The sequence below is a fragment of the Gopherus flavomarginatus genome, chromosome 13 (assembly GCF_025201925.1).
Source record: "Gopherus flavomarginatus isolate rGopFla2 chromosome 13, rGopFla2.mat.asm, whole genome shotgun sequence".
NCBI classification, from domain to species: domain Eukaryota; kingdom Metazoa; phylum Chordata; order Testudines; family Testudinidae; genus Gopherus; species Gopherus flavomarginatus.
The window spans coordinates 7,022,613-7,050,462 of NC_066629.1; the positions used below are offsets into that span (position 1 = coordinate 7,022,613).

The window sequence follows — 27,850 nt, forward strand, 5'->3', positions numbered from 1 at the left end:
CTCATTGGCTGCGGGGAGCCGAGGCTGCCAGCCCGCCCGCCCGCCCGGACCTCAAGGTTATGGCATGTGGTTAAATCTCCAGGAATCCAGCCAGCGCCAGTCACTGGGTGCCCACCTCTCCCCGCTCGTTGGCTGCAGGGAACCGAGGCTGCCAACCCGCCCGCCCGCCCAGACCTCAAGGTTAGGGCATGTGGTTAAATCTCCAGGAATCCAGCCAGCGCCAGTCACTGGGTGCCCACCTCTCCCCACTCATTGGCTGCGGGGAGCCGAGGCTGCCAGCCCGCCCGCCCGGAACTCAAGGTTAGGGCACGTGGTTAAATCTCCAGGAATCCAGCCAGCGCCAGTCACCGGCTGCCCACCTCTCCCCGCTCATTGACTGCGGGGAGCCTGTGCGGATCCAGGGCTGAGCCTGCGGGCGGAGCGGCCCCAAGGGCACAAACCAGGCTCGGGGCAGCCAGGCGTCCGACCCCGGCCCTGCACTCACCAAGCTCGGACTCAGGGCGTGCAGCAACGGGGCGCGGCAATGCGGCCCCAGTCCCGCCGGGCGGAGCGCAAGCAACTATGGCTCCCAGCATGCAGCGGGCGCTTCTGCGCTGCCCGACCGGAAGCGAGAGGTGTGTCTCTTCCAGTAACGGCAGCGCCCCGGGGAGCGCGGGGAAGGAGGCTCCCGCCATCCCAGCAGGCCCAGGGCGCCCCCTCCGCCGGCTCCCGGGGGCTCCGCCTGACGGACACATGGGCTCCCCCGCTGCCCTGCACAAGCCGTGACCAGGGCAGAAATCTGCGGTTTAATAGATATTGTCTGTATGGAAACAGGACCGGAAATGGTTCTACTGACCCACAGAGACTGATCCCAATACGCGGCTGGTCCTGTGCTCTGTCCTGGAACGGAGCGTGCCTCAGTATTTCCATCTTTCAAAAACAGCAGACTTGGTAAAAACTTTATCTCAAGTATATTTTTTTCTGAGGGTATTTTTCTGTTTCATATTGTGTGGCACACTGGCCAAATGACATGAGTGAGAATCACAGACTAGATGACCTCTTGAGTCCCTTCCAGTCCTATGATTCTAAGCCTTGGTCCAGGGCGATTTATTTTACTCCATTATATTTCCCAGTTGGTATCCAGGAGGATGCATCCTCTGTGGCTTGTCATGAAGCCTTTTAACATGGCAATTAAACTATGTCTTAAAATATATTTTTTATATATACACTAGAGACCACACGCAATTCTGAACTTCATTGTTTTTATTTAACATACAGGAAATCTAGATTTGTTATTGGTAAATCTGAGGCTGAAACTTTATTTTTTTTTCTTGGATCTATAAAACTATACATATGTAATAAATGGAGTGCTAGTGAGAGTTGTTGGATTAGCTATTTAGTGCTTTGAAAGTCCTGGATGTTCAGAGCGAGGCAATGATGGTGCAAGGTTCCAAACTGACCTGTCAGTGTGCCTTTCTGACAATCTAAATAAAGGGGTGAGTGACATGGTTCAATTTCTGTGACCATCCATGCATGTGGGTCCCCAGACCACCCCTCATCTCCCTCACTTCCTGCATGGCTCCTGGGATATACCCCCTCCACCCCAGTCTGCACTGCTTCCCCCGCTGGCCGCTGCCCTGGCTGCATGGGCCAGCTCCTTTGGCCACACCAGACATTCATAGCTTGATTGGGGGATGGGGGGTCGAGGCCACAGCCAACACTCTTCCCCCCCTCAGCTGCTGGGACTGTGCTGCCAGCAGGGGTGTCACTCCTGGCCCTTCAGTGCTGTGTCTTCTGTCTCAGCTTCCAAGACAAGTCAAGAAGTATTTGGGTGGGGGGGAAGATTGGCCTGCTAAACCCAGGATTGTGAGTTCAATCCTTGAGGGGACCACTTAGGGATCTGGGGCAAAAATTGGTCCTGCTAATGAAGGCAGGGGGATAGACTCAATGACCTTTCAAGGTCCCTTCCAGTTCTCAGAGAGTAGTATATCTCCAATTATTACCTTTTATGGTGTCTGTTGTTATTTGAGCACCAGTGTTTACCTTCAATTCACTGTATCTTCAAGCCTCTCGGAAAGCTAGTTTTCTTTCCTGGAGGAAAATGTGTAAGGAAAGATTTTGTTATGTGAGTTTTGATATAAAGAAACTTGCTTGGTGATGACAATTTCATTAGAAATTAATGGCCATACTTGGTCAGACCAGTGGTCCATCTAGCACAGTATCCTGTCTTTCAACAGTGGCTGGTGCCAGATGCTTCAGAGGGTATGAGTAGAACAGGGCAATTTATCAAGTGATCCATTGCATGTCATCCAGTCATAGCTTCTGGCAGTCCGAGGCTTAGGGACACCCAAAGCATGAGTTTGCATCCCTGACCTGACCATCCTGGATAATAGCCATTGATGGATTTATCCTCCTCCTTATCTAATTCTTTTTTGAACCAGTTATACTTTTGGCCTTCACAACATCCTCTGGCAGCGAGCTGCACAGGTTGACTGGGTTGTATGAAGAAGTACTTTGTTGTTTTAAACATGCTGCCTATTAATTTCACTGGGTGACCCTTAGTTCTTGTGTTATATGAAGGGGTAAATAACACTTCCATATTCACTTTCTCCACACCATTCAGAATTTTATAGACCTCTGTCATATCCCCACTTAGTCATCTCTTGTAAAATGAAGAGGTCCAGTCTCGTTAATCTCACCTCAAATGGAAGCTGTTGCATACCCCCCGATCATTTTTGTTGCCCTTCTGTGTGTATTTTCCAATACTAATATATCTTTTTTGAAATGAGGCAACCAGAACTGATGCAGTATTCAAAGTGTGGGCATACCATGGATTTATATAGTGGCGTTATGATACTTACCCTATTATCTATCCCTTTCCTAATGGTTCTTAACATTCTGTTCGCTTTTTTGACTTGCTGCATGTTGAGCAGAGGTTTTCAGAGAATTATCCACACTGACTTCAAGATCTTTCTTCATCTGTAACAGCTAATTTGGGCCCCATTATTTTGGTTGGTGGAATATATTTTCTAGTGTACATTACTTGACATTTATCAACATTGAATTTAATTGATTTTCTTAAATTTCATACTACACATGACATTGTTACGATTATATCATTTTTCCCGGTGATAATTGTGGGTGAGTTTTGTTGTTCTACAAGTTATATTTTTTCTTTATTTTCTTTCTTTTTTAAATAATATAAAATCCAAATTTTGTTCAGACATATTTCTGGTTTTTTTAACATAGGTGAGACAATGACAAACACTGAAAGGAACCCCAGGCACCAAATGATTTCTCAACTGCACAGTTTTGCTGCTACTGGAGACAAGATCAGATTGACAGCGCTATGCAGTCATTCTCCATCCCTTATCCATGAAGCTGCTACAGATCCATATGAACATCTTTCTTTGAAGTTACCTCCTGTGTTGGGATCTCACTCAGTTCCTCATGCGAAACTGGTGGAACTCCGCTATCGCGTAAGGTTATTTTCATTCCTGAGAGTAGTGGTAACAGGGTGAAGCATGAGCCACGCCCTAAACTGACCATTGGACAACTCCCCTTGCATGTATAAATTGAATATATTAAATTTAATAAATCTAAATATTCCAGTTATTTTTTCCTCAAAGACTTAACTCTAATCCAGCACTTGCCTTTGCATTGTCGTGCAAATAGTTTTGTTTCATTGCTTTTCTTGGCACAGCAGTTGTCTAGTACCTCAGTACTTCTATGGTATTTTCTTTTACTTGTATTTCTTAGCACTCCTGTGCTAGCACTGTGCTCACTGGAGTTAGGGCCCTACTGTGCCATGCCTTTTATTAGAGGATCTTAATACTACTTGATGCTGAATTTCTTTGTTTTGTCACATGGCATGCACTTCTCAGGGGGTTCAACTCTTCCCTCCGTGCACCACTGCCTTCTAAGTGTGGCTTCTAAGGAGAGAGGAAAACCACGTAGTATCTTCATACCATGTCAGCACACCAAACCAATGTCAAAGACTGACTACCATGTATGTTGTGTTATCTGCCTTCAAGTCAACCACAGTACGGCTAGATATGGCTGCTAACATTGTGAGCATTGAAGGAACGTGAAGATTGCCTCAAAGCTCTTGTTTGGACACCCCAGGCATACTATTGTCAATCCAACACAAAACTGGACTAGAATGCTATGAAGTATAAAACCCTCAAAACTAAAGCCTGAGTAAGGGACAGATTTTCTAATGCAACTGACCTGTACTTTGCATCAGAGCAGAGGGAAGCAAAGTTGACTTTGTCACCTTTTTGTTCCCCCATTCCTGGAACTAGCCATACCTGAGCCAATCCCTGGCTAAATAAGTCATCTGATGGCTTCTATAATTTGCACAAAGCTATCCCACAGCCCCAAGGGACCATTTTGGCAGCCACAAATTGGCGAAACTCAGTGGTGGCCTGTCTACATCTTTTTTTAATTCATTACACCCTCTTTGCCCATCATGGACTGAGGCCCTCTCCTACTGCTGGATTGCCTCAAGCAACAATGGGTGTTCTTTATGATGGGAAACTTTACACCTGCCTTAGAGTTTGGAGGATACCTTCTTTGAGGTAAAAAATGACAGACGAGATCATTAATACTGAACATTGTTTGTACCCAGCTTATCAATCAGTGTGTTTTAATATAGCCAAATGCAAGATCACATCAAGTCACAGAGAATGAAAATCATATTTACAGGATTCTGGAAAGCAGTGATTCTGAAAACGATTTAGAGTCTTGTTAGATAATGACTTGAATATGGGCTCCTAGTGTGATGCTATGGCAAGAGGGACTAATACAGGGGTGGGCAAACTTTTTGGCCTGAGGGCCAAATCTGAGTGGGAAAATTGCATGCAGGGCCATGAATGTATGACTGGAGTGTGGGAGGAAGTGGCGGTGTGCTGGAAGGGGCTCAGGGCAGGGGATTGGGATGCAGGAGAGGTGCGGGGTGTGGCAGGGTGCTCAGGGCAGGGGGTTGGAGTGCAGGAGGGGCTCAGGGCAGGGGTGCAGGAGGGGTGCAGACTGAGGGAGAGGACTCAGCTGGGGGTTGGGGCACAGGAGAGGTGCAGCGTGTGGCAGGGGGCTCAGGGCAGAGGGTTGGGGTGCAGGAGGGGTGCAGAGTGCAGGAGGGGCTCAGGGCAGGGGTGCAGACTGAGGGAGGGGGCTCAGCTGGGGGTTGGGGCACAGGAGAGGTGCAGCGTGTGGCAGGGAGCTCAGGGCAGGTATAAATTAAGAGTAAGGAGTTGATATTATATCTGTATAGAACATTAGTGAGACTACTACTGGAATTCTGTATCCAGTTTTGTTTCCGCACAAAAAAGATATTGGAAAATTAAAGGGAGTTTTAAGGCTACAAAAATTATTTGAAACATGCAAAATCACCTTACATTGAGCCTCAAGGGATTTCAGTCTATTTATCTTATTGAAGAGAAGGGTAAGAGGCAACTTGATCGCAATCTACAGATACCTACTCAGGCAGAAGTTGGAGCTCTTTGTCTAACAGACAAGGCACAACAAGATCCAATGGTTGGAAGTTGAAGCTAGAAAAAATAAAACTGGAAATAAGGGGCAAATTTATAACAGTGAGCCTAATTAACCACTGGAACAGACTACTACAGGTGTGGCTTGGGGTAGTCAGCAGGTGAATCGCGGGCCAAAATCTGGACTGCCAGAGGCTTTTTGAAAGGTCCTCAAATATTTACTTGTCATTTTTATTATTTTCTCTGGAGTTTGGACCTTGACCATACCTTGACCATAGATTCATAGACTCTAGGACTGGAACGGACCTCGAGAGGTCATCGAGTCCAGTCCCCTGCCCTCATGGCAGGACCAAATACTGTCTAGACCATCCCTGATAGACATTTATCCTACCTACTCTTAAATATCTCCAGAGATGGAGATTCCACAACCTCCCTAGGCAATTTATTCCAGTGTTTAACTACTCTGACAGTTAGGAACTTTTTCCTAATGTCCAGCCTAAATCTTCCTTGCTGCAGTTTAAGCCCATTGCTTCTTGATCTATCATTAGAGGCTAAGGTGAACAAGTTTTCTCCCTCCTCCTGATGACATCCTTTTAGATACCTGAAAACTGCTATCATGTCCCCTCTCAGTCTTCTTCTCCAAACTAAATAAACCCAATTCCTTCAGCCTTCCTTCGTAGGTCATGTTCTCAAGACCTTTAATCATTCTTGTTGCTCTTCTCTGGACCCTCTCCAATTTCTCCACATCTTTCTTGAAATGCAGTGCCCAGAACTGGACACAGCTGAGGCCTAACCAGTGCAGAGTAGAGCGGAAGAATGACTTCTCGTGTCTTGTTTACAACACACCTGTTAATGCATCCCAGAATCACATTTGCTTTTTTTGCAACAGTATCACACTGTTGACTCATATTTAGCTTGTGGTCCACTATGACCCCTAGATCTCTTTCTGCCATACTCCTTCCTAGACACTCTCTTCCCATTCTGTATGTGTGAAACTGATTGTTCTTTCCTAAGTGGAGCACTTTGCATTTGTCTTTGTTGAACTTCATCCTGTTTACCTCAGACCATTTCTCCAATTTGTCCAGATCATTTTGAATTTTGACCCTGTCCTCCAAAGCAGTTACAATCCCTCCCAGTTTAGTATCGTCTGCAAACTTAATAAGCATACTTTCTATGCCAACATCTAAGTCGTTGATGAAGATATTGAACAGAGCCGGTCCCAAAACAGACCCCTGTGGAACCCCACTTGTTATACCTTTCCAGCAGGATTGGGAGCCATTAATAACTACTCTCTGAGTACGGTTATCCAGCCAGTTATGCACCCACCTTATAGTAGCCCCATCTAAATTGTATTTGCCTAGTTTATCGATAAGCCTCTCATGCGAGACCGCATCAAATGCCTTACTAAAGTCTAGGTATATCACATCCACCGCTTCTCCCTTATCCACAAGACTCATTCTCCTATCGAAGAAAGCTATCAAATTGGTTTGACACGATTTCTTCTTTACAAATCCATGCTGGCTATTCCCTATCGCCTTACCACATTCCAAGTGTTTGCAGATGATTTCTTTAATTACTTGCTCCATTATCTTCCCTGGCACAGAAGTTAAACTAACTGGTCTGTAGTTTCCTGGGTTGTTTTTATTTCCCTTTTTATAGATGAGCACTATATTTGCCCCTTTCCAGTCTTCTGGAATCTCCCCCTGTCAAAACCTATTCCCAGATTTGGACCTTAGCGTCCAAAATATGGGGGTTAACATGAAAACCTCCAAGCTTAGTTACCAGCTTGGACCTGGTAAAGCTGCCACCACCCAAAAAATTAGAGTGTTTTGGGGCACTCTGGTCCCCCCAAACCTTCCCTGGGGACCCCAAGACCCAAATCCCTTGAGTCTCACAACAAAGGGAAATAAACCTTTCCCTTCCCCCCCCTCCAGGTGTTCCTGGAGAGATGCACAGAAGCAAGCTCCGTGAATATAAACAGAGGGATTCCACCCTCCCCGTTTCCAGCCTTGGAAAACAGAAGTACCGAGAGCTAATCTCTCTTCCTCCCTCACCCAGAGGGAATGCAAAGTCAGGCTAGTAAATCTAACACACACAGATTTCCCCCTGACTTCTTCCTCCCACCAATTCCCTGGTGAGCACAGACTCAATTCCCTGGAGTTCCCCACTAAAGAAAAACTCCAACAGGTCTTAAAAAGAAAGCTTTATGTAAAAAGAAAGAAAAATACATAAAAAATGGTCTCTCTGTATTAAGGTGACAAATCCAGGGTCAATTGCTTAAAAGAAATATGAATAAACAGCCTTATTCAAAAAGAATACAATTCAAAACATTCCAGCAACTACATACATGTAAATACAAAAAACAAAACCTATCTTTGTACTCACAACTTGGAAACAGAAGATTAGAAAGCAGGAAATAGAAAAATCCTTCCCATAGCCGAGAGGGACAGATTCAAGACAAAGAACAAAGGACTCACCCACAAAGTTCCCTCCACCCAGATTTGAAAAAGTCTATTGTTTCCTGATTGGTCCTCTGGTCAGGTGTTTCAGATTACTTCTTTCCAGGTGAAAGAGACGTTAACCCTTAACTATCTGTTTATGACACTCCTGTCTCCCATGACTTTCCAAAGATAATAGCTAGAGATTCAGATACCTCCTCTATTAACTCCTTGAGTATTTTAGGATGCATTTCATCGGGCACTAGTGACTTGCAGGCATCTAGCTTTTCTAAGTGATTTTTAACTTGCTCTTTTTTTTATTTTATCTTCTAAACCTACTCCCTTCCCATAAGCATTCACTATGTTAGACATTCCTTCAGACTTCTCAGTGAAGACCGAAACAAAGAAGTTATTAAGCATATCTGCCAAGAAATTTGGATCTTGACAAAAAATAATGGACTACCCTGGATGTATATTCTCGATCACTTGAAGTCTGAATCGAGATTGGATGCCTTTCTAAAAGGTGCTCAAATTCAGTCACAAATTAGTGGACTTAAGGCAGGACTCGTGGGGTGAAATACTCTGGCCTGTTTGTTAGACTGGATGATCTTAATGGCCCCTTCTGGTCTTAAAGTCTACTAATCTATGAAGTATTTTTTCTTCCACTTTTATTTTCATTTTTCTGGGGCACTTATTTTCATCTTGAATTGGCTTTTTTTCTCTGAGTGTTGCTTTCCAAGCAATCAAACGAATTTATTGGAATATTCAGAGGGGCAGCATTTGAGCTAAACATGATAAATAGGGGGGCTTACTTCTCACTCTGCCCTATTACCCTCAAGGGTAAAAAACCTTACGAGTTAGGGACGTTTTGTCAGTCTCTTGCTAAGGAGCTAAAACTCAGAACTGAGATTTCTTAAAAGTGAAAGCTTCAGGGAAGTAGAGTTACAAGATTAAATCATTTTGTTTTACATTGTTTTTTAAAAAAGTCCCAATCCAATCTTTACTATAAATTCCCCACTTATTGTTATAAGCAAGCATCACTACCAACAGAAAATAGCTCATGGAGACATACAAAGCAGTTGGAACATACAGGTGAATCTGACCCAACATCTACTATTTTTTTTCGTGATTTATGGTGATGCTGTTGTCCATCATCCACCAGGGTTTGTATTTACAAAAACAAGTGCATTCTTTTCCTGACTTCCCAATCATAGTATTTCAGAACTTTCTGTTTGCCAAAATTGCTATTTTCAATATAAGAATTAATTTTAAAATTGGTTTATAGGAAAATAATTTTAAACTTGAAACTTTTTACAAAGTGAAGATCAGATTTTCCCCAAGGAAGATGATTGTTAGGGCATGTGCTTATCTCCCAGTGGAGAGAACTGGTGTTGCATGTCAATATGTGCGGGTGGAGTTTGTCCCTGAATGAACAAGTAATCCTAATTGGAAAAGGAAAGTTCACAAGTCAAATTGTATGGGAGTATGGATTGATTTCATATTATTTATGCTTGTGATCTTTTCCTCCTAGTCTGAAACAGATTATATGCACTGAAATCCCAGGTATTCTAACATTTTTTATGAATAGTTTAATATATGCCTTACAGCAGTGTTTCTCCAGCTCTTTCATTCTGTGGACAGCTCTGTAAGAGAGAGAGATGTCTGTGGATCAACTCTTCTCCCAAAGCATGATTTTAAAATGCTCATTCTGCAGACCTCCGAGAAGGGGTTCCAGAATCTTTGCCTCTTCTGAGTGTCACACTTGTTTCCAAGATAGTGCATTGTGATGCCACTAAGGCTGAAATGTTTCTTCTTTGAATGAATTAGGCAAGAAAAGTAAAGTGATTACAAACAAATATTTTCTTGAAAGTAGAAATGTTTTGCTAACACGCTATTTCCCCGATTCTTCTTTGAGGTTGTTTCCTCTGCATATTCTCACTTGTGGAATATGCCTTTTAGTACCATTGGTCTTTAGGATCCTTCCAGAAAGCACTGCCCACTACAGCTGCAGGAGCTCCCTCTTGCAGCACTGAATGTTCAGAGCCAAAGCTATAAAAGGGCTGTGTGGTCCATCTTAGTTCTTCCCCTTCTGCAGGGGAAGCTATTCTCTCTAGGCCTGGAGCAATTTCTGGGTTTTGATCCAGGACTCCCTTAAGTTCTGATGTTGTATTGCATTAAAGTTAATTAGGTAGCTACAGGTTTTCTCAGAGTTCTACTGTCCTGTGACACGAGTACAAGTAGAGAGGTTATTTTACCTCTGTATTGGGCAGAGATGTGACCACTGCTGGAAATCTGTGTCCAGTTCAAGAAAGTTGTTGATAAATTAGAGAGAGTTCAGAAAAAGCCACAAGAGTGATTAAAGAGTTAGAAAAACCTGTCTTTATAGACTCAGGCAGCTCAATTTGTTTAGATGAATAGAGAGCAAGTTACTGTCTGAGTGCCTACTAGGGAATAAATGTTTGTTTGATAATGAGCTTTTCAGTCTACCAGAGAAAGGCATAACACGATCCAGTGGCTAGATGCATTCAAACTGGAAACAAGTACATTTTTAACAATGAGGGTTATTAACTGTTGGAACAATTGACCATGGGTCATGGTCGATTCTCCATCCTGGCAATTTTGAAATAATATTTGGAGGTTTTTCTAAAAGGTATGCTATGGGAAATATTTTGAAGAAGTTCTGTGGCTGTTATCCAGGAGGTCAGACTAAATGATCATACTGGTCCCTGCTGGCCTTAGAATCTAAGGCTCCAACACCTGGATTTAGCAGGAGGGAATGAAGGTATTGGGAACATATGGTCATTTTAGCATCACATTTCTAAACGTTCATTGCTGAGAAAGAGTACGTACACGGCCTCAATTGGGACTACTTTTCTAAAGGTCCCCCAAAATGGTGTGGATGTATCTCGCAGTGAGAATATGCTCCAGCAAGACACTTACAGAATCACAGTCACTATGGTAACCATCATTTTTTTTTCTGTTTATAGGTATGACAGGTCCATTGTCAGTAAATCGAGCCAGACTGCACTAGACATTGCTAAATTTTGGGGGTATAAGCATATAGCTAATTTACTAGCAAATGTTAAGGGTGGACAGAAGCCTTTTTTCCTGCCAAACGATACAACAGAGTATGAAAATTATTTTAGCAGGACACTTCTGGATAGAAGGAGTGATAAAAGAAGAGATTCTAAATGGTTAAACACAAAACGAAACCATCCAGCCACAGTATACATCCTTTTCTCAAATTTAAACCCATTGGTCACTTTGAGTGGAGGGGAAGATGGTTCCCAGCAGCCTGAAGTCAGGCTTTGCAGGCTGTGCCACAAGGATGTAAAGGAATACATGAGCCAGACTGAAAATCACCTTGATTTTTCTTGGAGTAGAACTTCAGTTGGCTACTCTGAATGGAGGAATTCTGAAGGAAGAAGAAGATGCACTGGTTGCTTGGTTTGCCCTCAGCATAGGTTCTACCTTTGCTGAACAGTTTAAACAGAAGCATGAAAACTGTTCTTTTCTTCATCCTGCAATGCCTGCTCTGCTGCAGCTGCCTGAAAAAGGAAGCTGGTAAGATGTCCAAAATGTAACTTCTAGCAATTGTCTAGTCAGAAAAGAGCAAATGGGGAGTGGGAGAAGAGCCATTTAAGGGCTTCTGTATTGGCTCCTATTTGCCCCTCTCCTACTGATTAGTTGCGTGATCTTAAGCAAATCCCTACCCAATTTATGTGCTTCAATGATGCCCATAATAAGCTGTAATAATATGTATCTTCCACATAGAAGAGTTTTGTTGTTTGTTTGAAGTATGCGTTGCGATCCTCATATAAAAGGTGCAACGTTTTTTATAGAACGATTGAATTAAAAATGACAGCCACCTAGTACAGACAAATTCCGTTGTTTCCAGGGATTTTAATTAGAGATCCATGACCTGATTTTTTCACTAGTTACAACTGGTTGTGTAAAAATTTGCATACACAGTTGAAAGATACTAATATCTGCGAAACCAGACAATAATACTGCAACTGTATGCAATATCTGTGGAGAACATGTTGCATTAAGTGTATCAGTGGTTTATGTAACCCTGGCCCAGGGATTTTATTTACTTCTAAGTGGGGAGGGTTCCTACTGCTCCACCAGGAACTAAAGACAATAGGGAGTGATTAAGGTGAATCACTTAATTATAAACACGCCCCCCCAGAGAAGTACTACCTCCGAGGAAGGCTTTCATATACTGGTTCAGACAGGGTTTTTCAGAAACCAACAGACAAAGAAAGAGCTTTTAATATAAAAAGACTGAGTTTAAGTTAACTCAGGACCATCTTTCTGAACCAGCACACAGACAGGACCTTAAATCCAAGATGGGCCCCAATCCTTGCAGAAGGATTGGAAAGTCTGGCCTACTAGGGCCCCATAAGACTGATGAGTGAGTCCCTAATATGTTTAGTGTTTTCTTTATGTTTTCTCTGTAATGCTTTTACCTTAAGGATAAATGTGCTTGCCTAGAAACAATCTCTGGTATAATTTGCAACAATTTATTGGAGCATAAGCTTTCGCAGTGAGTATTCACCCATGAAAGCTTATGCTCCAATATGTCTGTTAGTCTATAAGGTGCCACAGGACTCTCTGTTGCTTTTTACAGATCCAGACTAACACGGCTACCCCTCTGATACCTAGTATAATTTGCAGCTGCTGACAATAAATACACTGTTTATAGTGCTTGAAGAGACAGCAAAGCACAGGCACTGGCTTTTAGGCAGACTGGGATATTGCAGTGTAAGGCAGGGAACTGTACAGTCTTAAAACTCCTGGTCAGGAGGGAGAGAGACACGGGTCTCCCTCCAAAAGAGGTGCTTGATGAGAGCTGAAACCTTAAGTGGGTGCTATCTAGAGATCACGGGAGGAGGAATAGAGGTACAGTTACCCTGAAACTTATGTCCTGCACTAATGTAAATGACTGCACAGGGTTCAGGACAATGCAGGTCTTAAATTAATGTAGTTACAAGGGAAAATAGATAAGGGAATTTGAACGACATGAGATTATCAAGAGGACATTTTAAACGGTGGTTTTAGTGTGATTTTCCTGTTGAATTACAAGAATTTTCTTGTTGTGCTATATATTTTAAAAGATTAGAAGGCTTGTAATTTGATTTTATGTGACTCTATCATTTTGGTGCATTCTTTTAAAGGAGTAGTAGCCCAGACCAGATCTGTTCTAGCATGGCATAACCGATACCAATTCTGTCCAACATGTGGCAGTGCAACCAAGATTGAAGAAGGAGGCTACAAGACGACCTGCTTAAAAGAAGACTGTCTCAGTCTTCAAGGTGTTCACAATACATCGTACCCAAGAGTTGGTAAGAATATCATAAAAATAAACAATTGGCTGAAGAAAACTGGCTTCTATCATAGAATCAGAAATGTAGGATTGGAAAGAACTTTATAGGCCATCTAGTCCAATCCCCTGCACTGAGGCAGGATTAAGTATTACCTAGACTGTCCCTTATAGTTGTTTGTCTAACTTTGTTCTTTAAAACCTCCAATGACAGAGATTCCACAAACTCCTTAAGTAATTTGTTCCAGTGCTTACCTGCTCCTGCAGTTAGGAAATTTTTCCTACTGCCTAATTTAAATCTTCCTTGTTGCAATTTAAACCCATACTTTTTGTCCTGCCCTTTATGGATTAGGAAAACCATTTATCACCTTCCTTTTTATACCATTCTTTTACCTATTTGAGACTTATCATGTGCCCTCCTCGGTTTTCTCTTCTCCAGATTAAACAAACCCAGTTTTTTCAGTCTTTCCTCATAGGTTTTGGTTTCTAGACCTTTAATCATTTTTGTTATTCTCCTCTGGACTTTTTCCAGTTTGTTCACATCTTTCCCAAAGTGTGAGGCCCAGAACTGGACCCACTACTCCAGTTGAGGACTTATCAGTGATGAGCAGAGGAGAAAAAAAAATACTTCTCGTGTTTTTTGCAGCACTCCTGCTATACATCACAGAATGTATTTGCATTTGTAACAGTATTACATTTTTGACTCTTATTTAGTTTGTGATCCACGATAGCCCTCAGATCCTTTTCTGCAATACTCTTTAGCCAGTCATTTCCCGTTTGGTATTTGTGCAACCGATTATTCTTTCCTAAAAGCAATACTTTGCATTTGTCCTTATTGAATTTCATCTTATTTATTTCAGACTATTTCTTATTCTCAACCTGTCTTTGAGCCCCTCCCACCTTGGTGTCATCCACAAACTTTACACATACACTTTCTGTGCCATTATCCAAATCATTTATTAAGAAATTGACTAGAACCAGACCCAGGACAGATCCCTGCGGGAACCAACACAATAGTTCCTTCCAGCTTGATTATGAACCATTGATAACTCCTCTCTGAGTACAAGTATCAGAGGGTAGCCGTGTTAGTCTGGATCTGTAAAAGCAGCAAAGAATCCTGTGGCACCTTATAGACTAACAGACGTTTTGGAGCATGAGCTTTCGTGGGTGAATACCCACTTCCTCAGATGCATGTAATGGAAATATCCAGGGGCAGGTATATATATGTGTGCTAGCAAGCAAGCTAGAGATAACGAGGTCAGTTCAATCAGGGAGGATGGGGCCCTGTTCTAGCAGTTGAGGTGTGAAAACCAAGAGAGGAGAAACTGGTTCTGTAATTGGCAAGCCATTCACAGTCTTTGTTCAATCCTGAGCTGATGGTGTCAAATTTGCAGATGAACTGAAGCTCAGCAGTTTCTCTTTGAAGTCTGGTCCTGAAGTTTTTTTGCTGCAGGATGGCCACCTTAAGGTCTGCTATAGTGTGGCCAGGGAGGTTGAAGTGCTCTCCTACAGGTTTTTGTATATTGCCATTCCTAATGTCTGATTTGTGTCCATTTATCCTTTTCCGTAGAGACTGTCCAGTTTGGCCGATGTACATAGCAGAGGGGCATTGCTGGCATATGATGGCGTATATTACATTGGTGGATGTGCAGATGAATGAACAGGTGCAGGTGAAGTTCACCAGTAACTGCACACCACACCATAATAACTCTTGCTCAGGAACCAATCCATGCAACAAACCTCGATGCCAACTCTGCCCACATATCTACACCAGCGACACCATCACAGGACCTAACCAGATCAGCCACACCATCACTGGTTCATTCACCTGCACATCCACCAATGTAATATACGCCATCATATGCCAGCAATGCCCCTCTGCTATGTACATCGGCCAAACTGGACAGTCTCTACGGAAAAGGATAAATGGACACAAATCAGACATTAGGAATGGCAATATACAAAAACCTGTAGGAGAGCACTTCAACCTCCCTGGCCACACTATAGCAGACCTTAAGGTGGCCATCCTGCAGCAAAAAAACTTCAGGACCAGACTTCAAAGAGAAACTGCTGAGCTTCAGTTCATCTGCAAATTTGACACCATCAGCTCAGGATTGAACAAAGACTGTGAATGGCTTGCCAATTACAGAACCAGTTTCTCCTCTCTTGGTTTTCACACCTCAACTGCTAGAACAGGGCCCCATCCTCCCTGATTGAACTGACCTCGTTATCTCTAGCTTGCTTGCTAGCACACATATATATACCTGCCCCTGGATATTTCCATTACATGCATCTGAGGAAGTGGGTATTCACCCACGAAAGCTCATGCTCCAAAACGTCTGTTAGTCTATAAGGTGCCACAGGATTCTTTGCTGCTTCTCTGAGTACAGTTTTCCAGTCAGCTGTGTGCCCACCTTATAGTAGGTTTGTGTAAGCTGAATTTCTCTAGTATACTTATGAGAACATCAGATGAGACACTTGTCAGCATGCCTCAGTGGGTCACAGCTGAGAATACCAGGGTCAGGACAAACTGCTGAGAAATAGGGCAGACTCACCCCAAACTGGTGGTTATTCTATTCTTATATTATACCACGCCAGTAACAAAAGTAAACTTCTGTCTCGCCACGCTGGTTAACATGAACTCTCAGATGCAGTCTCCTTAGGCATTCCAGCCATTGTCTTACACCCAGACACTGGCCTCTATGATGAATGGTTACTTAAAATCAGTTTCATCACCTATAGAGTTCTCTAATCCCCATAGGTCAGCCACACAGCCAGGTAAATATATAACTCGGATCTGTCCCAATAATCATGCTGCTGCTAATTCTTTAGTAACTAAAATCTAAGGGTTTATTAATCAAAGAAAAAAAGACAAGAGTTAAAAATGGCTAATAGATCATATACATACAAATAGTTGCAAAGTCCTTATATTATGTTTGAAGCAATGAATGGAATAGACTGCTAGTTTGTGAAGTCTCCCTGGTAATTTCCAACAGATTGGAAAGCCCTCAGTCCATAGTTTAAAATGCTCCATACATTCTCCAGAGAATCAGGGCAGGAAAGGCAAAATGGAAATATCTCAGGGGTCTTCTACACTCTTTGCCATGTGCCTGGAAAGTTAGTGGCTCGAGATGGAGTCCAAAGTCACATGAGCATATCACATATCCTTATGTGCTTTGATGACTCACACGGGCAGCCATTACCCATCTATCTACTTGCTGAGGCATCCTCAGGAAGGCTTATTGGGCAGGATGAGTTTTTTCTATGGCCCACTGTTAGAGTGAAGTGTCCTTAATGGGCCATCAAGCTTGACTAGTCCACTCATAATGGGCTGGCAAGACTGGATGTAAGCTACCTTGTTGTTGTTACCCCAGGAACAAATGTATTTGAGATACAGATACATAGTCAATATTCATAACTTCAAATGGATTTAAACAGGATAATCTTATTTAGCAAATCATGACTTCTGTATTGACACCTTAAATGATATACTTTGTGCAAGATTTGTTGCACATGCATAACAGTGGTATAAATGGTCATATTCAATCATACAGCATCAGAACGGTATCAAAAGCCTTACTAAAGTCAAGATATATCACATCTGTTGCTACTCGTCCCCCACCCCCATCCACAAGGCTTGTTACCCTGTCAAAGAAGGATGTTAGGTTGGTTTAACATGATTTGTTCTTGACAAATCCATGTTGCCCGTTACTTAGCTTATTATCTTCCAGGTGCGTACAAAGCGATTATTTGATTTTTGTATGCTCCATTATCTTATTCACGTGATCTTATTATTCACTACTTACTTCATTGTATTCATGTACCTTAATCCCTTTTAATTCTCCCATCCTCTTCACTCAGTCCCTCCAAGTTTTTTTTTCAACTGTCTCCCCAGACCCCACTCTGTCAGTTTTATTCAAGGTAAAGTAGTCCAAGCTTCTCTGTCTTTCTTTGAGTTGTGCATGACAAAAAAAAAAGTTTTAATTCAACTTCAGCCTCTTGTGTTGCTGTGCAGAGCACTAAAAATCCTATGTTACAACAATGTAAGCAAATGATTAAAATAACATTAACATTCTCCTCTTCATCCACACAGCATCCAGGCCCCCATCATCTCAGGTCTTGATTATTGCATCCTCCTTCACTCTGGCCTTGACAAATCTTATCTATTCCCACTTAAATCCATTCCAAATGATGATGCAACAATCATTTTTCTGAGACATTGCTTTGACCACATGACACATCTCTCTGTGTTCCTCCACCGGCTCCTCTTTCTCCACTGAATCAGTCATGAGCTAGTTTTCTTTACTTTTAAGGGCCTTCATGGCCTAACCCTGCCCAACCTGTCTTCTCTTAGATGATATAGGGACATTGACGCAAGCCTTCATTCTGCAAAAGATGCCAGTTTTGGTTGTCCCATTTTTAAAAATTTTCCATCAAGAACATTCAGCTTTCTCTCATGCTGCCTTTCATCATAAGAAGGGCTTGCCATAGATATCCACAAAGCCCACCTCATCATCCTTCTTCAAATCCTTTTAAAAGCTCCTCTTCCATGTTGCTTACAAAAAAAATTCTGTGGTGCTTAGGCAACCATTTCTGCTGCGAGCACTCTCTTTCATGTCTTTATTTCATGCTATTATTTCCTTGTGCCATCTGTTTGTTTTATTTGCCTGCTGTCTGTGGTCTGGTACTTAGATTGTAAACCCTTCAAGGCAGGGACTGTCTTTGTATTATATACTTGTTCAGTGCTTCATACAAAAGGCCTCAGACTCTAGTCTAGGTGTTACTCCAATACAGATAACATTCCAATGTGGCATCACACTGTGCTTACATCTTACAGTCTGAAATAATTTTTAAGACAGTAAAATGATTCTGCAGTCAGTGCTTAAATACCTGCCCCATAAAAACTGCAACAGTTCTAGAAAATCCATGATAAGTGGTGACCCTGACAAGAGATCTCACAGAGCTAGAATCTTTTCTTTTGTTATCCATGTAACATCTGCACTTGGAAAGTTGTTTGAATCTTGTGTCAAAATCCATAATCATCTTTTTACCGTAAAGGTTAATTTATAGAATTGTTTTGCTTGGCATTCTGAATGTTATACATATTGTGCAAAAGTTGGTTACTTCATTTAATTGTAAGAAGATATTTAGAACTGTACTGTAAACTAGGGAGAGCTGTGCAATATAGAGGATACTTACTTCAAAGACTAAAAAAACTATTATAAGTAGCAAGCTTTTGTAACAAACTGGTAAAATTCAGGGGGAAATTGCCTGCTCCTGAAACCCTTGTCATATAAAAAGATACATGCCCGTAGGTAACAAATGAGAATTCTGTCTTTTCTTTTCAGTTACAGAGTTGTGGACTTTCTGCCAGGGAAATATAAAACATTTGAAGTAAATTAAACAAGTAAACAGCTTTCCTACCTGTAGCAGGGTGGACGACTGTTCCGGCCCAGAAAGGGTTAAAACAGCCCTGGATAAGGGCTGGGGCTGGAGAAAGCAGCCTTTTAGGCTGGGCTGATTGGGGGAAGGCCCAGCAGCTGAGGCCACGCCCCAAACTGAGCAACAGGCCCTTATATAAGGCAGAGAAGCCAGGAGCACAGTCTCCCTCTGCCTGTAGAGGGAGAAGGGCCTGGCTGCAGGGAGCTAGTACTGGGGGTTGCAAGGGGCAGCCCAGGGGTAGGCTAAGGTAGCAGGTCCAAACCTTCCTTGTCAGTGATGAGTTGGCTGATACTGCAGCCTGCCCCAGGGTGTGGGGCTAGACAATGACTGGCAGTAGCCATACACTGAGGCAAGGTGGGGATAGAGGGCGGGGGTTCCCTAGGGAGGGGAGACCCTGAGAATGAGGGATCACTGGCAGGGGGCAGCACCCTATGTAAAAGGGCACCGGGTCCAGGAAGGGACACAGGGCCAGTAGCTGGAAAGGTGAATCACCAGCCTGCCGGGGGTGCTCTGGACACTGGACTGAGCTAATTCCCAAGGATGACCAGTAGGAGGTGCTGCCACCTGGTTATACTACCTATGCCTTGACATCATATTTTTTCTTCTTGGTCTCTCTTTCCCTGTTGGCCATTTACTATATGTAGAATATATTTTCTTGAAATTTGTTTTTTTAATCCATTTAAGTTCGTTAAATGCCCCCCCCCCACCTTAGTATCTAAGCACCTCGCAGTCTTTAGATCCTCACAACGCTTTAATGAGGAAGGCAGTACCATTATCCCTGTTTTGCAGGTGGAGAACTAAGGCACATAGAGGCTAAGTGATGTGCCCAAAATCACACAGGAAGTCTGTGGTAGAGCAGGGACTTGAACCCTAGTCTCCCAAGTTACTGTCTTAATCACTGGACTATCCTTCCTCTCCTTAGCCTTTCAAAAGCTTGAGTGACTGTATCTTTCCTCTCATTCCATTGTCTCACCATCTTTTTTCTTGTATCTTCACCCTTTGACCTCTTTTTCTTTCCCCTCACTCTGTAGTGTGTCCCTCCCAATCATAGTATGTTGTATGTCTGGCCCTTCTCTCCCTCCTTTTGTCTGTTGCTTCTCCTTTTTATTAATCCTACCTGCTCCACTTGTCTCTTGCGCTCTGTGGACTGCAGTGCAGCTTACTAAAATCATTAGTAATGTTTTCTTTACAGTCTGCAGCAGAACGCATAAGAAAAGGAGTAAGATTAAATGGAAAATTGCTGAGCCAGCATTTGTTTGTGGTACCTTTTTCTAAAAAAAGCTGGTGGCCAGCAGGACTTGAAATACTACAATTTGTTCCATGGCAGGTGCTTTTTGAATCCGACACCAATCTTTGAGAAGCATTTGCCTGTGAGATTGATAAATCAGCCATTCTAACAGAGGGGGATATACAAGAAGAAAGATCAGTGAGGCAGGGAAGATAAAGCAAAGGGGATGAATACCAAGGCGCAGAGAGAGAGAAAGGGAAGGCAAAAAGAAAACATAGATATTAGGATGGTTAAATGAGAGAGAGACAACGAGATAACCGAAGACTGTATAGGAAAAGGGGAGAGGCTCAATGTAGATATGTCTGATGGGAAGGGGAGAAAATAAAACAGAAAATTCTAAAAGAAAGAAAAAGAGACAGACAGGGAGAGGAGAGAGAAAATGGATAAAAAATCCAAAGGAGAAAATGAGAACTAGAAACCAAGAGAAGGAAATAAAAGGGTAAAAATGAGAAAACATGACAACATTTAGGTCATAATAATAATAATAATCTCACTCTTTTATAGTGCTTTTCATTTGGAAATCCATCCCACACATCTGTGACTGAGGAAGAGGTGTTGGTTTATCATTCTTGCTACTGAAATTGTTTCTTTCTGTTGGATGTGTAACTAGGTTAGTGCTGTGGGTACTTCTACAAATTGCATACAGTTGCAAGTAATGTCTATCCTGGCTCTCAAATGTTGGCTAGTTAAGTACCCCCATTAGGCCTTTGTATAACAAAAACAGGTGAATAGAGATCTTGTTAAAAAACACACCCTGATAATACCTGAGTTGGGACATCTACAGAATTGGACTTTCAAGCTGGTCACTGTACTATATCTGTATTTACACCATGAATATTGAACAAAGAATTGTACATGCCTGCAATTTGTTACCATATTTTGAGCCCCAAAAAAGTTATATATTTCTTTCATGTGGATTCCAGATCCTGTAGTGATAATGCAAGTCCTTCATCCAGATGGGAACCAGTGCCTTTTAGGCAGGAAGAGGAGGTTTCCTCCTGCCATGTTTACCTGGCTTGCTGGATTTGTAGAGCCTGGTGAGATTTTCTTCATGGCTTTGATGTCAATTCATCTTGTATTTCTATCCCAGCTTACCCTTGAAATTGCCTGGAGCTTTTCAAAAGGATTTTCCTTCAAATTGATTTTGAACAGTGCTGTACTTTGAAAAGAATGCCAGAAGTTTGATCCACATTAGGTCAACTAAATGTTTATATTATCTGTTCTGCATGTTTTATAATAAATATTCCACACACCTTACATAGTGACAGTTGATTTTTTTTTAAAGGAACACTTGTCAACTTGAATATTTGTTTAGGTTAATTTCAAAAAATTCCATTTTATGATAGAACATCCCAGGCCCTAAGTTAAAAAAAAAAATCGTTACGCATCTCTATCAGGATTTCTTTCTGTTCCCCTCATGGTATTTATGAGGATATTTTTGCCAGAAAGAAACAGAAATTGAACTCAGCAGGACTACTCATGCTTAAAATTTAGCATGTGCTTAAGTTTTGCAGAATCAAGGCCTAATTGACTGTACAGAGGAACAGTGAAGGTTGAAAAAGCTTTGTAAAATGCACAAGGTAAAGTGAAGATACTTTTTTCTGCTAGCTGTTTTCAGCAATAATAGTCTCAGGTAGTAACATAATTATAGTGGGTACAAAATTTTCAGACAGAAATGAGATTTTCAGTTTGTTGGCATCCCTTTCAGCTGAAACCTCTTTTCCATTATTGTCTAGAGAATTTAGTACAAATAAACTGTACTCATTCACTACTATGAGGTTTTGGTACAAATGAACAGCAGGGGAGAAGGAGGGCACTTGGCTACACATGTTAAGGACAGAGATTAAGGCTTAATATTGAATTACTTGTTTTTTGTCACTATCCACAACTGTGATTTAAATATAGTTTTCTGTATTGACTTTCCTTTGTTTTGGAAAAAAGGGGCAAAAATTAATCTTTAAACACTTACTCTAATGTGTCTTATTCACTAAAGAGACCATAATGCATAGCTAGGCCCAAAAATTCTGTGTGACTGACTTCTGCTATATGGTTGAATGAACTGGTTCAGATAAAATAAGAATTGACTCAAATATTATTTTAGAGGTTGTAAAAGTTCAGATTTTTTCACTTCCTCACTTGTCCCACCTTCCCTTGTATTTTTCATTGTCGTACTTCTTTGCATTTTTTGGTTTTAAGTGGACATAAAGTTCTGAAATACAAGGACACCTGTTATCAGAGTATTTCCAGACTGAATTAAAGACTGTATTAGTGGAAATCTCACAAGCCAGCATATTTTCATGCTATCTTCATACCAGTTTTGCTTATCAAAGAGACTTGGCTAGTTTGGATGAACAACCAGTGAGCTTCCCAACTCTTCCAGGTTCACCCCTCAGCTAATTATTTACTTGAGAAACCTTTTAACAATCAAGTGTTGGAGAACAAACATAAATTGTGAAAGGACAGCCTCTTATCTGGCAGCTAAGCGCCTAGTTGGTTGAACTCAAACCTTCTGCATTAATGGGCTATCCTCTTACTAGTCAGAATAGAAAACACAAAAGATGCACAGTATATTAAGATCTGCCTGAGAGAAATTTCAGTGACTGCAGATCCAGTTTAAACTTCAGAGAAGGGAATTTTGGAAATCTCTGCAGATAACCCATGCATCAACATAGGGTCTTATCTACTTTAAGGAGCCTTTGACCACATAATTTAAGGAAGCGGTTAGGAGTTATCTCATATAACAGTAATGCCTGTGTTATCATTGAATTTGGGCAGGGAAGATGTCACTTGCATTTCTAAAGCAAAGATGGAAGAAAATAATTGGATATTATCCACAATAGAAAAGTAGCAAGAGGCACTGTCAAGATGTAATGGAGCTAGAATTCGGAGTTTTATATTACTGTACCAAGAGGTACTGGTCACCATTCAGTTTGGCAGGAAAGTGGTGTATTTCTTTATGCTAGAGATCTTCCAGGATAAAAGTGACATTCATTTATCTTTTAATCATACCTGACAACTCATCCTTTGATGAACAAAACTCCTCCTTTTATGGGACTTATGTAGGGTACTAGAATCCTAAAGTATGTAGGCCAAGATTTGCAAAAATAAGAGCCAGAAGGTAGGAAAATTAAGGAAAAATTCAACTGACTTCAGCCATTTCCCATGTACAAATAATGTTATAAACTTATCCAGTGCACATATGCCAACAGTGTATAAATATTAATATTCCTGAGGGTGGAGTTAAAGTTTTTCATTACAGCTTGAGTTAGAGGAATTTAGTGTCTCTTTTGTGTTTCTTTATATGTTGTGAGGTGCAAAGGAGGCTCCTTGAAGAGAGGAAGAATGTGTCAAAGTGGGTAATGTAGGCATGTGTCTGAGTGTATTTGAATATCCAGCATCTTTTTACTGTTGATTGTCATACTTTGAAAGGCTTAGTTAAATTTTAAACTGTAACATTCCACTGTTATAGTCATAGTACTAACCTTAAATTAAAGTTAACAAAATTATTTACCTGTTATAGTGAGCAAATGATTAGTTGTTTCAAAGTTAACTTGAGGTAAGGTGTGTTATTTTCTATACATTTTGCATAGTAATTTCAAAGAGTAATGGTAGCTTTACACAGGAAATACACATTACAATGTTGATATTCTGATATTTTTATAGTCTTTATTTTATTTTATTTTTGTTCATTTTGAAAATGTTGCTTTGGGACCTGCCTTTCTTTTATTACACTTCTGCTTCTCATACTTCAGATCTGTGTCCTACTCTGGGAACTGGACCCCTATAAATAATTGTTCAAGGCAATTTTAAATCTTTTGAGTCAGTTCATAGCACAGAATGTAATCCTTGCTTGGAGAAATTTTTCATCAGATGCTTGTTCTTTGCCCTGTTTGATTAGGGGAAACAACAGAAGATGCTGTTCGAAGAGAAGTAGAGGAGGAAAGTGTAGTCAAAATTGGCCATGTTCAGTATGTCTCTTGTCAACCATGGCCAATGCCCTCCTCCCTAATGATTGGTTGCTTAGCTGTTGCAGTGTCTACAGAAATTAGCGTCGACAAGAATGAAAGAGAGGATGCCCGTTGGATCACTAGAGAACAGGTAAAGTTCATTTCTTTCTCTCATTGATTGTTCTGTGCCTGTATCGGTTCTGGTGTACAATAGGAATGCACCCTCTTTCAGCAAGTTGAAAAGATTTTTATACGCACCACAGCATACAGTGATTACATTGTAATTGTAAATTACACATCGCCAGAGAGAGAGAGCTACTTATAAAAGACTTTGTGATGAATGCTCTGCCCACTGCAAGCCCATTTCAAGACATTGTTGCCATGCTTAACTATTCAGTGCTTCTCTTTGCGCAGTATCTATTGTTAGTTATTCTAATAACTTTCTATTTACTTCCTTGAGTTTTGTTTGGAGCTAGACAAGAGAACTGTTAAGTAGCATTCATTTTTGAGCTTTTTGAAAAAAAAAACAAAATTTAGAAATACTTGTACTCTTCTTTTTTTTATAGATTTAAAAAAGTGTTATTTTTTGGCACTTTTTTCATGCAGTTGTAGGCCTCAGTCATCCAATTCACTGTGCATGGGCATGCCCTGTGTACTGTGCAGAACACTCCAGGATCAGAGTCTAAATGGGGAAAACTAGAAAACTAATGAAAATCACAATGGATGGAATTTTAAATATAACTATTAAACAAATTACGTGAGGCTTTTTTGTTGTTCTTGCTGAATTCCTTCTCCCACCTTTTCTGTCGGTTAGCATTTACATTGTTATATAAACTTTAAATGGCAAGTACTTTGCAGTCGGGTCCTTATTGTCTTATACAAGTAAAGCAAATGTGTGTCTATACATTTGTATAAATAACTACATTCAGCAATAGTGAAGGTGGCATCAGGCCGTATCCCTCCACCTAAAACCTTAAAAGCATGGAAATAAGTTAAGGGGAAAGATATGTGCATTCTTCTCCACCTTCATATTGCTTTCACTTCCACCTCCTACAGACCTCTGCTCTGTTTTTATTATGGAATTCTTCCTTATCTGAAGTAAGGAGGAGTCAATGTGTAGCATCAGGGCAGCATTTATATGCTAACAGTCATGTGTTTTATTAGCATATTAAAACAGGACTGGGGGTGGGGTGAAGAGGGGCTATATCCTGTATGGTCATGATAGAAATTAAAATAAAGTTTTTATTGAAAAACACATGTATGCATCCAGTGCAGTCTGAGTAATACAACAGTACTTCAGTTATCTGAATCACCTACTCATCTCCATTTCAGTTTGAATAATCAGAAATTTAGTATATTGGGATTCTCCTGTCTTCAGATTGTAAATTTCCTTGCTGGTTTCAGTCTTCTGTATTACCTAAGTTGTGCAGGAGTGAAACATGCAGCTCCACTCCCCATGTACTGAAATTGTATGTGAACCTCCATTTTTTACAAGGCAACATGCCGTAGTTTAGTGAATAGGCAAGTTAGGGTTATCAGAGTTCAGTAAATTAGAATTTTAATCTACATAGGGCTAAACCTAGCCTTCCTGTGCATTGCTTTCTTTTGTTTCTCTTTCTACATTTGTAATGGAAATGGAGAATAATTTATTTTCAATTTTTTTTCAAAAGGGAGTGTCTAAAATTAGGTTCTTAAACCTGTATGTAGGCACTGAATAAGAGTGGCCTGATTTTCAGACGTGCTGAGCTCCCACAAATTTTATGAAAGTCAAGTGCTCAGCACCTTTGAAAATCAGGCCACTTTTGTTTAGAAGCCTAACTTCAGATGTCTGTTTGCCAATTATTTTCATAAAGCAGAAAGTAGGATGAACCGGATACTTTAAATACAATAGTGATTTCTCAAAAGATGATTGAAAGATTATGGGGCAACTGTAAACTTTCAGTGAAGTTTCACAGCCTTACACCAGTTCTGAATTTGGCTTTACGTGTCAGAGATTTGTGTATTATAAATAAGGTTAAGATTTTGTCACAATTATGTTTTGTAACAGTAAACAGTGACCTTTTACTAAAAATAACGGGGGGAGCGGGGGTGCTGACAGCTCCAGGGCCCCCACCACCCTCGGGCACAGGGCTGAAGCAGAAAATGTCACGGAAGTCTCTGAAAGTCACAGGATCCATGACTTCCATGACAATATCTTATCCTTAATTATAAAGAATCTAGCAGAAACTAGTTTTAAAGTAGTGCAAATATGTCCATAGCATGTAAATCAGTTTTATAAGGTGATGGTACTATGTGACTGTCTTACTGTAATTGTAAGGTAATGCACATTGGAAGGAGTAATTTTAACTAATGTACTCATTTCTGGGTTTTAAATTAAATGTGATCGTGTTGCAGAGAATTCAGTGAAAATATCTCAGTCCTCATTGGAGGTCAATGCCTCACACTCCAAATGGTAGAAAAAAGAATAAAATAAAAATATTATAATACCACTGTATATATCAAAGATCATGTCCTGTCATTCCACCAGAAGAAAGATAACAGACTAGAAAGTAGTACTAAGACAAGTAGTGAAAGTGGCTAGAAGCACAAAAAGTCTTCCATGTTAGGAAAGATTGAAAAGGATTGGTCAGTTTAAGGAAAATACAAATGAGAGAGGTATAAATTAATGAATGATATACAGAAAGTAAATCAGGAGCACCTCGTTACTGTTTCTCATAATACAAAACCAAGGGAGCCATTCATAAAAATAGACAGCAAATTTAAATTGATAAAAAGAAATGCTTTTAATAAACACACCATGTAATCTCTGCAGCTCATTGCCCCAAGCAACCGTTAGGCCAAGATCTTTATATTGTCACGCATCTTTCAGAACAGTAGCAAATGTTGGGGCTTTGCAAGTCAGTTTCCCATTAAAGAAGAAATCAGTGGTATGGAGTCTGGGTATATTCTTAGAGTAACTTGTTTATTTTAAACAGTATATGCAGGTTTTGAACACATATGGTCACAAACAGCATGTGGGGTAGTCCCTTTTTCTAGGGATCTCAGCCAAACACAAATACCTACTTTTCAGGAACAACTCTGCCTCAAGAATTTGATTAGCAAATTCCATTGCTGCTTACCACAGCTCCCTAAAAATCTGTATCAGAAAAATAAACAACACAGCATTTTCTTCCCAGACAAAAAGCTTGTTCACACGCAAAGAAAAAGAACGTGTAGAATAGTGTAACAGTGCCATGTGGTGATTCCTGCCCTAGCAATCAGCTACACAAAGATTAGTCATGTATATGGTTAGTGAGTGTACACAGTTACTTTAGAATAATAAGCTTGCAGGCTTTAGGGTATAATTCACTTGCTGCCCGACAGGTTAAAAAGCCTTCCCTCTTTTTTCTTGCACCTTCCTCTGATGCATCTGGTAATGGCCTCCATCAGAGAAATGATACTGGACTTGGAGAGGGCCACTAGATCACTCCAGTATGGAAATTCCTATTTTCATAAAATGATTCTATGTGTTTATAAGACTAATTTACCAAAACAAAATCTGTATGTATGGCAGGTCGTGGACGTTCTCATTAAAGGAAACCAGTGTTAGTTCTTTGTGCCGCCGAGTCGAGCTATTGCACACCAGCTGATAAAACCCTGGATTGGAATGAAAGCTAATCTTTAAATTCAAGGAACTGAGTGCTTTGAGTTAAATGACTGTTTCCAGTGACTGCTAATGTAAATACATTTGAAATAATTGGTCATTTAGTGAAGTGGTGAATATTGTGTTTGCAATCAATGTGGGTGAGGATGGCTGCTCCAGAAGCCTAAATATCTGATACTGTTATAAGCAGCCACAGACTTGTTGACTGGTAGACAGCAAACAAGATTGCAGTTGATTGGCTTCTTTGGTCAGTGCAAATTAGTGTAGAGACTTCAGAAGACAAGTAGATTAAACTAGA

General features: G+C 41.0%; 1 pseudogene; it reads left to right on the top strand.

Annotated features, from left to right (window-relative positions):
- The first annotated feature begins 543 nt into the window (after nucleotides 1-543).
- Nucleotides 544-27,850, top strand: LOC127033671 (NAD-capped RNA hydrolase NUDT12-like; annotated as a pseudogene).